This window comes from Arachis stenosperma, chromosome 4 (genome assembly GCF_014773155.1).
Source record: "Arachis stenosperma cultivar V10309 chromosome 4, arast.V10309.gnm1.PFL2, whole genome shotgun sequence".
NCBI lineage: Eukaryota > Viridiplantae > Streptophyta > Magnoliopsida > Fabales > Fabaceae > Arachis > Arachis stenosperma.
Genome location: NC_080380.1, coordinates 34,874,192 through 34,889,635, shown reverse-complemented (window position 1 = coordinate 34,889,635; position 15,444 = coordinate 34,874,192). Strand labels below are relative to the sequence as shown.

At 37.3% G+C, this 15,444-nt stretch overlaps 2 long non-coding RNA genes across 3 annotated transcripts; both read left to right on the top strand.

Moving 5' to 3' along the window:
- Window positions 1-2,365: 2,365 nt before the first annotated feature.
- On the top strand, window positions 2,366-9,371 carry LOC130976487 (uncharacterized). Of its 2 annotated transcripts, none has more exons than XR_009084694.1 (4): window positions 2,366-3,164; window positions 3,237-3,339; window positions 3,420-3,565; window positions 5,905-9,371. It is a non-coding gene; the product is annotated as an uncharacterized LOC130976487 (long non-coding RNA). The 2 variants fall into 2 exon arrangements; XR_009084693.1 differs by having other exon boundaries at window positions 6,037-9,370.
- Window positions 9,372-9,719: 348 nt separating this feature from the next.
- Window positions 9,720-14,343, top strand: LOC130973661 (uncharacterized). The gene is made up of 3 exons (XR_009084229.1): window positions 9,720-10,705; window positions 10,778-11,106; window positions 13,581-14,343. It is a non-coding gene; the product is annotated as an uncharacterized LOC130973661 (long non-coding RNA).
- The last annotated feature ends 1,101 nt before the right edge of the window (window positions 14,344-15,444 follow it).

Sequence of the window (15,444 nt, the reverse complement as noted above, 5' to 3'; positions counted from 1 at the left end):
AAGCTTGTTCTGGGCAAGAATAGCATTAAGAGTTTCCGCTTCCATAACACTTTTCTTCTGAGAAGTCTCAATATTTGATGGTGGCTCTTGATATGGGTAGAAAGATGATGGTTCTTGGTAGTTGGAACATGGAGCATTGAAGTTTCTTTGGTTTTAGCTTTGCCAACCAAAATTTTGATAGTTCCTCCATCTACCATAGTATAAATCACTACTTGGGTGTAAGTAGTAACCCATGTGATCTCTCTCCATTATTTTTCCTCAGCACAAAACACCAGACAGGATTAAACGCACCATGTGGTTAACAAGCAAGCAAAGAAGAAAGAATATAAAGGAAACTTAAACTCAATAAATAAAATAACTAGAAAGAATAAACAATTAAGGGGACACCAAACTTATCAGAAATTAAGAAAAATATTAATATTAAATATTTTTTTTGACGGTTAAAAATAGAAATAAAATAAAACTAATAAAATATTATAAGAAAAAATAATGAAAAGAAACAGAATAAAACGGACGCAGGTTTTGAAAGAAAGAAAAAAGAAAAAAATTCAAAAGCTAAATGATGAAGAAAAATAAAACAGGAAACAGAATAACAATAAAAGAAAATAAAAATGAAAAGGAAATTTAAAATAAAATAAGAAAAACTGGACGCAGGTTTTGAAAACAAAATTCAAAAGTTAAATGAAGTGGAAAACTTAAAACGGGGACAGGGGGTTGCTAACGCAAAACAAGGGAAATTTTTTTTTTTTGAAAAATGATAAAATAATTTTTAATTAAAATTAAAACGCCTAATCTAAACAATCAAACAATTAATAGTTGTTAATCACAGTCAATCCCCGGTAACGGCGCCAAAAACTTGGTGCAGATTTTTATAACCCACACTTACTAACCGCAAGTGCACCGGGTCGTACCAAGTAATACCTTACGTGAGTAAGGGTCGATCCCACGAGAATTGATGGATCAAACAACAATGATTGATTGATTGGATTAGTTAGGCAGGCAGCAATTGGTTTTGAGATATTCAAAAGATTTAAATTCGAACTCAGAGTATAAAAAGGATAGACAAATAAATAAATTGGGAATAAAATATAGAGAAAATAGTTAAGGCTTCAGAGTTATCTATTTTTCCGGATTAACTTTTTTTACTAACTATTTTAATTATGTAGGATTTAATTTATGGAAAACTATATGTGACTAGACCCTAATTCCTTAGACCTTCCTAGTCTCCTCTAAAATTCATTAACTACCAATTCCTTAGTCAATTAATTCCAATTAGAGGATAAAAATCAATTTTCAGTTTTCTTGCCACAAAAACTCTAATTACCCAAAAATAAGGGGATTATATGTCACGTATCCCCTTAAATCCAAATAATTAAAATTTAAGAGAATATGTTTTCAAACTATTGTTCAAGTATAGAGCTTTTCCAAGTTATACAAGAACTCAAATAGAAAGAGGGTCATACTTCCGTTCTACCCAAATTCATAATATAAAGAACGAAAACAATTCTTAAATATAAATCCAAAACATAAATTAAAATAGAAAAAGTAACAAAATCAATCCATACAAATAGACAGAGCTCCTAACCTTAACAATGGAGGATTAGTGGCTCATGGTTCAGAGTAGAAAATAAATAAGGGTTCAGGTAACAAAATATATTCCAATGATGGGATCCAATCCCCCAATGGAGTCTCCCAAGAGAAGTCTTCCCTTTTTATAACTAATCCTAATTAATTTAAAATTTAATTATCTAAAAATAAAAATAATATCTTTTCCTAAAAGATAAGATTTGAATTTAAATTCAAATTAATTAACAGATCTTCTGTAAGACCCAGAATATTTGAAAAGTCTTATTATGATCAAGTCTCAAATCCTACAGTTATTTATAGCCTTAATTTCTTCATTATTTTATTAAAGATAATTAAGGCAAGTTTTGATTTATTGGATTTGAGATAAGTTATGATTTTTATCCAATTTCACAATTGTTGGATTATTTTCTATATTCAAATTTATAAAGTTGGTAGTTATGAAATAATAAGGATTTTATATGATTTGGATTAGATAAATAATATTTTAAATATTATTACTGCTATTTTGGAAAATGAAGAAATTAAGTATACCATTTCTAATTTTTAGATTTGGGCATTTTATTGAAAATAATTTGTGAAATTGATGAGTAAATAGTATTTTTCTATATACAAATAGTGTTAGATTTAAATTGGATTTCAATTACTATATTATCCCTATTTTAAGTGAAATTACTAAAATGCTCTTAATCCTAATTTTCAAAATAATGAAACCCTAACCCAGTGACCCGTACCCGACCCGGTTCCCTTCACCTACTCTCAGTAGTAGCAACACTTCCCCTTTCTCAAGTCAAAGTGCAGCCACACCTCCACCCTGCTTCATCTCCTTCGGCATAACACACCCTCTGTCCCAAATTCAGCGCCGCAAACCTCCTTACAGCCGCCACCCTTTCTCCTTCCCTTCAACAAGCTTGCAACACAACTGCGCAGCCCTATACTAACACACACACATGGTTCCCGAACCAAAGGAAAAGAGAGAAACAGAAGAGAGAAGGGAGGAAGGGGCTGTCTGCCGGCGCCACTGGGTCTCGCCATCGCCGCCGATGCCGCTGAGGTGAGGAGACCCCGAGGTGCTACACGTGAGGAGCCGTTCTGCCGCCGTGCCCTGCACCGTTGAGGCCGCCGCTACTGTTCGTGGGGTTGCCTCTGTCGCAGATTGGAACTGAGGCAAGAGAGGAAGGGTCTGACGGGAGGGCACACGCGCGAGGAGGGAGGAAAGCTGCTTCTGTCACTGTCGCTGAATCCATTCTTTCCGCTGCCACTGGGAGCACGAACAGAGGAGAGTCACCCCTGTCGGAACCACGCCGCCACTGCCAGCTTCCACCTCCATCGTGCTTGACTATGGATGAGAGTGGAGGAAACTGCCTCTCTCTCTGCCGTTGAAATCCCCCGTCGCTGCTGCTTGTGTCTTGAACTGCTGCATCAGCCACCGCCGCAGGTGTTGCTGTTGGAAAGGGGACATGTGCCTCTGTGTTTCTGGTAGCCAGGAGTGGTTCTATGACTTCCGGGACCACCGCTAAGGCTCCGGGCTAAGCCTCTACTGCCAGGAACGTCTCTGCTGCCACCGAGTCCCGCCGGCGGTAAGAGTTTTAAGTTTGGTTACTGTTCCTTTGGAATTCCGGGAAGAGTGTTGATAACGCGTGGTTATACAGCTGCTGTTATTAGATATTCAGACCGCCGTTGTCGCCCAAAAGTTATTGATGGAGCTGCTGCTGGGCCGATTTGATGTTGCGGCTGCTTCATTTTGTTATTTCAGTGAGTATTTCGATTTTTGAAAGCCCTGCGTTAGTTCTCTGTTCCGTGTAATAAATTATTTGCGATGTTAATGGTTTTAGGAGTTAGAATCTGGTTTGATTATGCCGCTTGTAGCTGTTTCTGCTTTCGAGAGAACAAACCGAGTCGGGTTTTGATTGCCGGTGATTTCGGGCGGAGCGAAAAGAGTTTAGTTGACACGTTTGGGTTGTGATTTTGGCGTTTTGAGGTAGGGGCGCTTTCCAAAAACTATGTTTTATATATTGGAATTATTACATATGGATACTGATGTGAGATATTATGTATTTGGTGATTGTATCCGCCTTATGTATTATTTGATTGACTCGAATGATTATGGATGTTGGTTTGGCTGAATTGTTGTGCGGCATTGTGAAATGTAATGTTTTGAAGTTGATTCTTTAAAGATTTAAAATCTGAGTTTAATCCGCTGAGGATTGATTTGATTTGAGTTAATTGTTTTGATGATATGAAAAGTTGAATGCACTTTTGGATTCAGCCTGGTTTATTTTAATTGATTTGGTTTTGGACAAATGATTTGTTATTGAACCGTTTCTTTAAAGCTTTGGAAATGAGTTATATCGATTGATATTGAGTTGATTTTGAAATGGTATCCTTGAGATACGCCACTGAGGCGATTGTTGGATTTAGCTTGCTTTAAATTGATTTCTGGTTTTGAGCTGTTGAAAAGGAATGAGAAATGGTTTAGTTGGGACCCGAACCGGGTGACAAAAGTCCAAGTTTTAGGGGAGGTGCTGCCAAAATTTCTACAGAATCCTACACTTGTTTGTAAGGTTACTTAAAAAGGGCTGGATTTGAGAAATTGTATTATTTGATTTATTAAAAGGATATTTATGTTTTCAAGCTTAATTTATTTGATGAACCTTATACGTTGAGTTCGGCTTATTTAGAACTGAACTATTTTTACCGTTTGAATCACTAAAGGAAAGAATGATGCTCCAATATTGATTTTAATATAAAAAGGAGTTTTTAGTGATTTCAAAGGAATCTAGACTTTTGATTGATTAATCAAGTTTGAGGCATTTTGGAAGAGTTAGAAAAATGGGTTCTAAAAAGAAACTTGAAAGTGGTTTGATTCAAATGAACCGGTTCCGTTTCAAATGAGTTGATTTTTGGACCGGGTTGGAACTTGTGATTTTGTATGGCCGGTTTTATAGTAAATTCAGTTTTATTTACTTGAACCGAGAATCTATGATTTTAAGAGTTTCAATGAATTTTAAGGAATTTATATAAGTTGACCTTCCCTAAAGACTTGGGACTCTGCCGAGAAACTTTTGTTATAAAATCCCATTGTTGGATGGGTGATTTTGAATGCTTTGAAATAAATCCTTAGCTTGCCATGGTTTTAGAAGTTTTGGAAAGAGAATGCCGAGAGTGGCTTTGTTTTAAAAAGGGAACTCACTTTGAGTAAAATTTGGCTTATGAGCCTGAGATGATTTGAGAAATGAGATCCTTTAAAGCCAAGGCTGAAAAGAGTTGAAATTTGATTTCAAAGTGAAATGGCTTGAGAAAAGTGATTTATGGCTTAAATGCCGGTTTTATGAATTTGATGATGTTGAATATGGAAGTGCTGTTTTCGCCGGAAAGGCTGTGTATGATTATGAATATTGGCTGGTTCTGGATTGAACCGTGAGCCAGAATAGTTGTGTATGATATTGTTTTATGGCTGATTGCCGAATGAGTTGTGGGCCGTATGGCTGACTATGAATTATGAATTTAAGTCGGATGGCTGAGATGGATGTTGATCCATGGTTGGAACTGAATGAATATATGCTTGAGATACCTGGGTAGTAGCAAGGGTTGTGGTTTGTCCCACTTGCTCCGGGTCAGAGACTGTGATACCTGGGTAGTAGCAAGGGTTGTGGTTCGTCCCACTTGCTCCAGGTTAGAGACTGTGACGCCTGGGTAGTAGCGGTAGTAGTGGTGATTCCACTCGCTCCAGGTTGAGCTGTTAAACACCCGCCTGGGTAGTAGCCGCAGTAGTGGTTATTCCACTGGCTCTGGGTTGAGCGGGTAGTAGCAAGGGGGTTGTAGCTCAAACTTACTTGCTCCGCGATGGGTGTTTCTGTCCATGGTTAGCTACCAGGACGTGTCGGGTTGGCTATATAACCGACAGATGATATCATCAGCCACTAGGGACAGGCATGCATCATATGCATCTATGTGACATTGTTTGGGTATGCATATTGTACTTGGTTTGCCTATGTGATTAACTGCTAATTGTTCTACTTGCAATAACTGTTTGTTTGTGTTTGCATCTTCCTACTTGTGTTTGCATCTGGAACTCTGTTGGATTGTGGTGGATTGGTTGTGGTTGGATTGTTTGGGCCTAGGGCCGTGGTTGAATGAGATGGACCGATGGTTGATTTCGGTTTTGTGGTTCTGGTTTGGAATAAGATATGAAAGGTTATTTTGGTTCAGTATAGATAACCCTTTTTGAAATGCTTTGATGTTTTGAGAATTGAACAGTTCCTCTTTCAGAAAAGATTTCTGACTTTACTTTCATTGTAAACTGCTGTTTTTGAAAAGAAGCATAAGATGGTTATTAATCACTGGTACGGTTTATCTTCATGTATTCTATTACAGTAATTCCCAAAAAACCCTCTACTGAGAACCCTTTCGAGGATGATGTTCTCACCCCTTACATTTTTTCCCTTTCAGGATATGGGCGCAGAAGTTACGAAGAGTTTATTTAGTTATTGTTGTGATGTTCTGTATTGCTTTGGATTATTAATTATTGTACCCTCGCCTCTATATTGATATATTCTATAAGAGGGATAGGAATTGTATTGGTTAATGTCTGTAATATTATTTATATATATGTATGTATATATATGGATGTACTCTTTATGAGTTTTCATAAGTTGTATGGTTTCTTTGGATGTACGTTATCGAACGAAAGTATTTTTAGAAACGGTATTGCGGTTTAAAGTTTTTAAACAGGCTCATATTTTAGTATTAAATAGTATAAGTGTCGTCGTAATGTCCGAGCTATCAGAGTTGCGCAGCCGGAAGCGTGAGCTTTGGTAGTTAGGGTGTTACATTATGGTATCAGAGCAGTTCTTCCTGTAGAGCCTGAGGAATGGACTGACTATGCTTCAATTGCATGCTCTGAGCGTTTGTCATGTATTAGGTCTTGTCGAATGATGAGAATTAGAGCTTTATGCACATGACGGTCTATTGATTAACGCCGTTAGTCTTGCATTGCATAATTCTTGGTATTAAGTTTGGCCGACTTAATACTAGTGAATTATGTAAATGAAAGCACTAATGGGTTATCATAGATAATATGTGAGTTTTGAGCAAAGCGAATCGCGGGTTTTGGGAACGTTGGAAACTATTTCTCGAGGCTATTCAGTTGTGTGTTTTGGATTTTGTTCGAGTCGACCTGTTCTTTCGTGTCCTAACTTGAAATTCTTGTTTGCTACTCCTTTTGAAAAGTAGTTTGATATTTCTACTCTATTCCCTTATTCATATGCATTCTTATTTGATCCTAAGTGCATATGCTTGTTTGAGATCCTTGTTGTATCTATCTTTCTCTGTTTGAGTTCTTTTTGATTCACGTATCCTTTGATATAGCTTTGAACTTGTCTTAATGCACTGTGCCTTTTTAAGTCCGGATTCCGAGTCCATTCTTATAGAAATTGTTGATTCGGTTTTTCCTCTTATTTGACAGTGATTACAGCTAGTTTTGAGACTTTTATGAAAATTGCTATTGAATAGATGTATACTTATCTATATATGAAACTTGAAGATTTCTTACACAGTTTGACAACTATTTATTTCTAATACCTCGCCTGTACTTTTACTGGTTTACGGAACTGCATTTACTTTAAAATTATAATTTGACTTTCTAGTAATTTTATTATAGTTCCAATGCACATTTTCATTTGATTATGTATTTGGATATTTTTCAAAACTTTGGAAAGAAAGAATTTTTCATTTTTATCCCCGTTGAGTTTCGTTTGATAAACTTTACTTAATTCATTTTGAATTGAGTTTGATTCAGCATGCTATAGGGTTTATGCCATTATTGTTCTTTTGAAAATGTTGGACTCATAGCTTTCTTCTTTTGAACGGACTCGTTTCTTCTTAAGCTTTTCACCTCTATGAATGTCATACGTGATTCTGTTTTTAACTAATCTTTTACATCTTGTGAAATTATCATTAATCTTGGTTTGTCCTTCCTGTGAATTTCATCCTTATGTGAGTCGGTTTGATTTGTTTCAAATTAGTGCATCGTTTATTCTCTCATTATCTCTACAAGAGTTTTTAGTCAAAGATTTATCCTTGAGAAATTACTAATGATTGAGTTGTCTTTTTCTATGACTTTTGTTTTCCGTTGGATCAGTTGAAAGCTTGTTTGATGTCTCATGCATAGTGGATCTTGTTTGAGCTATCTTGGTTTAAAATCCTATTTTTGCATGGCTTGACTTCTTTTTAGTACATCTTAAACTTCTTGAATGTTCTTCTGAGATGGCGATTTCAAGAACACTTTTGGAGTCTTGTTTTGAGCTTTTAAAGAAGTTTTGAATTCTCTTTGAAGAAGTTCTAAATGGAATTTATTTTCTATTGCTTGATTGAGATTGAAACTATTGTTCGATTTTTGACAAAATTGTTTTGAAATTGACATGCGCTATTTTAAATGAGGTTCTGAAAAGTTCCCTTGTTTAATGGGAACCTGTTTGTTTGTAACACACCGCTTGTTTCCTTACTAGATTGTAAGCAAAATTTTTACCTCGGGATTTCTTTTCTAAAAAGAGCTTAACTTCCTCTTTTGTCCTCGCTATAAATGTTATACACGCTTGTTTGAATATGGATTTTGAGAATTTTGAACGAGCATTCGATTTCTCTTCCGAGTTTTATGATTGCTTTTGATTAAGATTGTACACCTAACTATCTTTCCAAAATAGTTGAGGAAATACTTTTGCTCCTAGCCAAAACCCGTGTACAGTTTGTTTTAAAATTCTACATGATCTGTTTCAACATGAAATTGTATTAAAGCAAAGCCACGTTTATGTTTTTGTTACTCTTTTGAAGGATGTTTGTTGCTTAACCTTCTTTTAAACTGCGAGGTGACTTTCTTGCAAGTTTTCGATTCTTTTAAAAACAATGTATTCAAAAGTATTTGTAATCGTGCTCTTGAGTTCTGTGAGTTTTGTCTTGGGTTTGAAATATTCTCTTCTGTAAATCTCATACTTCATCGACTCAGTTTGAGTTTGTTTCAAACTGATGCGCTGGTTTTCTTGTTGATCCTATTGAACTTCTTTGATCCAAGGGTCATCTTTGAGGTTGTCAGTTGATTTATTTCTAGCAAACTTCATTTGCTTGATCATCCTTGTTGTCTGGGATTGGATACATTCCCTCGGATCTATGAGTACTATCCTTGACATTTGACTCTCCTTTTTAAATCTTGTATCCTTCTGAGTAAACTTGAGAATTGTTTTGATATCACATGCGACTTGTAGACGTAGTAACGCGATGCGTTAGTTCTTTAAGACGTGATATGTGTATTTGGAAAGTGAAGCGGTAAGTGCGTAACGTTATGATGAGTTGTGGGTGTTTTGTTCCTTGCGAACGGGTTTGTGGTTGCCAGGCTTGTGATTGAATTTGGGGTTTGTAAAGTGCTTGATGGAGTTGGAAAGTTGAAACTTTGAGGTTGATATGAGATTAGTGTACGGAGGTTAAGCACGTCGTTTTAACTCCATCCTGTTTAATAGCCTTTGATGCCTTGCCCTTCTATCACATGATTGACCCATGTTATCTTTTGCATTGAGCCTACCTTGAAACGTTTGCTTTGCAATCACACTCCTACCTTTACATCCTTATGCTTATGACAATAAAAGTATTTGAAAATCGTATATATGATTATATTTTGAGATATTTTTGCTTCTTCCTTAAATGTGTTCAAAGGTGAACTGTTATGGAATTTCTTTCATTTTGTATCAATTTTCGAGGGCGAAAATTTTTATAAGGTGGGTAGAATGTAAGACCCAGAATATTTGAAAAGTCTTATTATGATCAAGTCTCAAATCCTACAGTTATTTATAGCCTTAATTTCTTCATTATTTTATTAAAGATAATTAAGGCAAGTTTTGATTTATTGGATTTGAGATAAGTTATGATTTTTATCCAATTTCACAATTGTTGGATTATTTTCTATATTCAAATTTATAAAGTTGGTAGTTATGAAATAATAAGGATTTTATATGATTTGGATTAGATAAATAATATTTTAAATATTATTACTGCTATTTTGGAAAATGAAGAAATTAAGTATACCATTTCTAATTTTTAGATTTGGGCATTTTATTGAAAATAATTTGTGAAATTGATGAGTAAATAGTATTTTTCTATATACAAATAGTGTTGGATTTAAATTGGATTTCAATTACTATATTATCCCTATTTTAAGTGAAATTACTAAAATGCCCTTAAGCCTAATTTTCAAAATAATGAAACCCTAACCCAGTGACCCGTACCCGACCCGGTTCCCTTCACCTACTCTCAGCAGTAGCAACACTTCCCCTTTCTCAAGTCAAAGCGTAGCCACACCTCCACCCCTGCTTCATCTCCTTCGGCATAACACACCCTCTGTCCTAAATTCAGCGCCGCAAACCTCCTTACAGCCGCCACCCTTTCTCCTTCCCTTCAACAAGCTTGCAACACAACTGCGCAGCCCTATACTAACACACACACATGGTTCCCGAACCAAAGGAAAAGAGAGAAACAGAAGAGAGAAGGGAGGAAGGGGGCTGTCTGCCGGCGCCACTGGGTCTCGCCATCGCCGCCGATGCCGCTGAGGTGAGGAGACCCCGAGGTGCTACACGTGAGGAGCCGTTCTGCCGCCGTGCCCTGCACTGTTGAGGCCGCCGCTGCTGTTCGTGGGGTTGCCTCTGTCGCAGATTGGAACTGAGGCAAGAGAGGAAGGGTCTGACGGGAGGGCACACGCGCGAGGAGGGAGGAAAGCTGCTTCTGTCACTGTCGCCGAATCCATTCTTTCCGCTGCCACTGGGAGCACGAACAGAGGAGAGTCACCCCTGTCGGAACCACGCCGCCACTGCCAGCTTCCACCTCCATCGTGCTTGACTATGGATGAGAGTGGAGGAAACTGCCTCTCTCTCTGCCGTTGAAATCCCCCGTCGCTGCTGCTTGTGTCTTGAACTGCTGCATCAGCCACCGCCGCAGGTGTCGCTGTTGGAAAGGGGACATGTGCCTCTGTGTTTCTGGTAGCCAGGAGTGGTTCTATGACTTCCGGGACCACCGCTAAGGCTCCGGGCTAAGCCTCTACTGCCAGGAACGTCTCTGCTGCCACCGAGTCCCGCCGGCGGTAAGAGTTTTAAGTTTGGTTACTGTTCCTTTGGAATTCCGGGAAGAGTGTTGATAACGCGTGGTTATACAGCTGCTGTTATTAGATATTCAGACCGCCGTTGTCGCCCAAAAGTTATTGATGGAGCTGCTGTTGGGCCGATTTGATGTTGCGGCTGCGTCATTTTGTTATTTCAGTGAGTATTTCGATTTTTGAAAGCCCTGCGTTAGTTCTCTGTTCCGTGTAATAAAGTATTTGCGATGTTAATGGTTTTAGGAGTTAGAATCTGGTTTGATTATGCCGCTTGTAGCTGTTTCTGCTTTCGAGAGAACAAGCCGAGTCGGGTTCTGATTGCCGGTGATTTCGGGCGGAGCGAAAAGAGTTTAGTTGACACGTTTGGGTTGTGATTTTGGCGTTTTGAGGTAGGGGCGCTTTCCAAAAACTATGTTTTATATATTGGAATTATTACATATGGATACTGATGTGAGATATTATCTATTTGGTGATTGTATCTGCCTTATGTATTATTTGATTGACTCGAATGATTATGGATGTTGGTTTGGCTGAATTGTTGTGCGGCATTGTGAAATGTAATGTTTTGAAGTTGATTCTTTAAAGATTTGAAATCTGAGTTTAATCCGCTGAGGATTGATTTGATTTGAGTTAATTGTTTTGATGATATGAAAAGTTGAATGCACTTTTGGATTCAGCCTGGTTTATTTTAATTGATTTGGTTTTGGACAAATGATTTGTTATTGAACCGTTTCTTTAAAGCTTTGGAAATGAGTTATATCGATTGATATTGAGTTGATTTTGAAATGGTATCCTTGAGATACGCCACTGAGGCGATTGTTGGATTTAGCTTGCTTTAAATTGATTTCTGGTTTTGAGCTGTTGAAAAGGAATGAGAAATGGTTTAGTTGGGACCCAAACCGGGTGGCAAAAGTCCAAGTTTTAGGGGAGGTACTGTCGAAATTTCTACAGAATCCTACACTTGTTTGTAAGGTTACTTAAAAAGGGCTGGATTTGAGAAATTGTATTATTTGATTTATTAAAAGGATATTTATGTTTTCAAGCTTAATTTATTTGATGAACCTTATACGTTGAGTTCGGCTTATTTAGAACTGAACTATTTTTACCGTTTGAATCACTAAAGGAAAGAATGATGCTCCAATATTGATTTTAATATAAAAAGGAGTTTTTAGTGATTTCAAAGGAATCTAGACTTTTGATTGATTAATCAAGTTTGAGGCATTTTGGAAGAGTTAGAAAAATGGGTTCTAAAAAGAAACTTGAAAGTGGTTTGATTCAAATGAACCGGTTCCGTTTCAAATGAGTTGATTTTTGGACCGGGTTGGAACTTGTGATTTTGTATGGCCGGTTTTATAGTAAATTCAGTTTTATTTACTTGAACCGAGAATCTATGATTTTAAGAGTTTCAATGAATTTTAAGGAATTTATATAAGTTGACCTTCCCTAAAGACTTGGGACTCTGCCGAGAAACTTTTGTTATAAAATCCCATTGTTGGATGGGTGATTTTGAATGCTTTGAAATAAATCCTTAGCTTGCCATGGTTTTGGAAGTTTTGGAAAGAGAATGCCGAGAGTGGCTTTGTTTTAAAAAGGGAACTCACTTTGAGTAAAATTTGGCTTATGAGCCTGAGATGATTTGAGAAATGAGATCCTTTAAAGCCAAGGCTGAAAAGAGTTGAAATTTGATTTCAAAGTGAAATGGCTTGAGAAAAGTGATTTATGGCTTAAATGCCGGTTTTATGAATTTGATGATGTTGAATATGGAAGTGCTGTTTTGTTATGGGCCGGAAAGGCTGTGTATGATTATGAATATTGGCTGGTTCTGGATTGAACCATGAGCCGGAATAGTTGTGTATGATATTGTTTTATGGCTGATTGCCGAATGAGTTGTGGGCCGTATGGCTGACTATGAATTATGAATTTAAGCCGGATGGCTGAGATGGATGTTGATCCATGGTTGGAACTGAATGAATATATGCTTGAGATACCTGGGTAGTAGCAAGGGTTGTGGTTTGTCCCACTTGCTCCGGGTCAGAGACTGTGATACCTGGGTAGTAGCAAGGGTTGTGGTTCGTCCCACTTGCTCCAGGTTAGAGACTGTGACGCCTGGGTAGTAACGGTAGTAGTGGTGATTCCACTCGCTCCAGGTTGAGCTGTTAAACACCTGCCTGGGTAGTAGCCGCAGTAGTGGTTATTCCACTGGCTCTGGGTTGAGCGGGTAGTAGCAAGGGGGTTGTAGCTCAAACTTATTTGCTCCGCGATGGGTGTTTCTGTCCATGGTTAGCTACCAGGACGTGTCGGGTTGGCTATATAACCGACAGATGATATCATCAGCCACTAGGGACAGGCATGCATATGCATCTATGTGACATTGTTTGGGTATGCATATTGTACTTGGTTTGCCTATGTGATTAACTGCTAATTGTTCTACTTGCAATAACTGTTTGTTTGTGTTTGCATCTTCCTACTTGTGTTTGCATCTGGAACTCTGTTGGATTGTGGTGGATTGGTTGTGGTTGGATTGTTTGGGCCTAGGGCCGTGGTTGAATGAGATGGACCGATGGTTGATTTCGGTTTTGTGGTTCTGGTTTGGAATAAGATATGAAAGGTTATTTTGGTTCAGTATAGATAACCCTTTTTGAAATGCTTTGATGTTTTGAGAATTGAACAGTTCCTCTTTCAGAAAAGATTTCTGACTTTACTTTCATTGTAAACTGCTGTTTTTGAAAAGAAGCATAAGATGGTTATTAATCACTGGTACGGTTTATCTTCATGTATCCTATTACAGTAATTCCCAAAAAACCCTCTACTGAGAACCCTTTCGAGGATGATGTTCTCACCCCTTACATTTTTTCCCTTTCAGGATATGGGCGCAGAAGTTACGAAGAGTTTATTTAGTTATTGTTGTGATGTTCTGTATTGCTTTGGATTATTAATTATTGTACCCTCGCCTCTATATTGATATATTCTATAAGAGGGATAGGAATTGTATTGGTTAATGTCTGTAATATTATTTATATATATGTATGTATATATATGGATGTACTCTTTATGAGTTTTCATAAGTTGTATGGTTTCTTTGGATGTACGTTATCGAACGAAAGTATTTTTAGAAACGGTATTGCGGTTTAAAGTTTTTAAACAGGCTCATATTTTAGTATTAAATAGTATAAGTGTCGTCGTAATGTCCGAGCTATCAGAGTTGCGCAGTCGGAAGCGTGAGCTTTGGTAGTTAGGGTGTTACATCTTCAGTTGATGGGTGGGGACCACTTGATTTGTCCATTCTGCAGCTTCTAATCTGTGTTATCTGGGTTGGAACTGGGTCAAAACGTGGCCCAAAATTGCCCCCAGCGTTTTCTGTAATATTGCAGATCGCGCATGTGATGCGTCCGCATCGTCCACGTGTTCGCGTCATTTGTACATATTCTAGTCCACGCGTTCGCGTCAGGCACGCGATTACGTCATTGCGTTTTCTCCATTCCGCGCGGTCGCGTGAGCCATGCGTCCGCGTCGGTCTTCGCTGGTCATCTCTTTGGTTTCTTCTCTTTCTCTGCAGAAACTTCATCAAATCCCTCTGAATGCTACCTAAAATAAATAAAATTGCACAAAACTCAAAATAGCATCCATAGTGGCTAAAATATGATTAATTCTAAATTAAACTCAACAATTTAGATGCAAATTCACTAGGAAAAGATAGATAAGATGCTCACGCATCACTTAGCTTGGTGAAATTGTGGAATTAAAACTTGGACATTGGTATAAACCAACTTGAGGCTTGAAAAATTCAGAAAGAAAGTTTGGAATCTTGGAATTCTGACATTAAGGTACGAGTTTTAGTTTCAAGTAAGCATTATGTAATGTTATATGAAAACCTAGGTTATTTGTCCTTAGGATAAGTTGAATGGATTGATTGTTGATATGTTTGAATAATGGTTAGTATGAGTGTTGTATTGGTTGATGTGTTTTGGCATGAAAGTGATAATAAAAATAATGAGTTTTGGATGAATTGAGAAGTGTTATGTGTTATTGTGCAATTGGATATTGTGATGTATGTTAGTATGATTGAAATTGTGTTGAGGTGATATGTAGTTTGAATTTATAATGGTAATGGATGTGAAATTGGGCCAAAGATCGTAATAGGGTGAGGAATTCCCTATGTGGTAAGTTAAGTAAGTGGTGTGAATTGTTATATGAGAATGAGATGATTGATTATTGGTTGATTAAAAAATTAGATATATGAATGTTGTATATTGTTAATGAATATGGATAGGTTGATAGAATGGGTTAAATAAGTTTAAAGTGGGTTAATTTAGGGTTGGAATAGTTGAGAATTGATGAATAAGTATTTAGAATGTGTAGAAATGGTTTTGGAATGGTTTAGGATTGAATTGAATTGAGAATGGATGAAATTGAAGGATTATGTGAAATTGGTAAAAACAGATTTTGAGCTAACTTCGACGAGCCATAACTTGGCACTCAGAGTTCTGATTTGGATGAGAATTTGTCTTAAATTAAAGTTAGTTGAAAGATCTTTAAAACCATCTAAGGATGAAGGAAAATAAAATTTTATAGAAAAAATTATGAGAGTTTGAATTTGGGGGTTAAAAATTGAATTCTGCAGAAGTTGCAGAAAACTGAGGTCATGTGTACGCACGACCCATGCGCACGCATGAAGGGAGTTTAGAGAAGTGAAATGGTTTCATGCCCATACCATGCGCATGCACAAA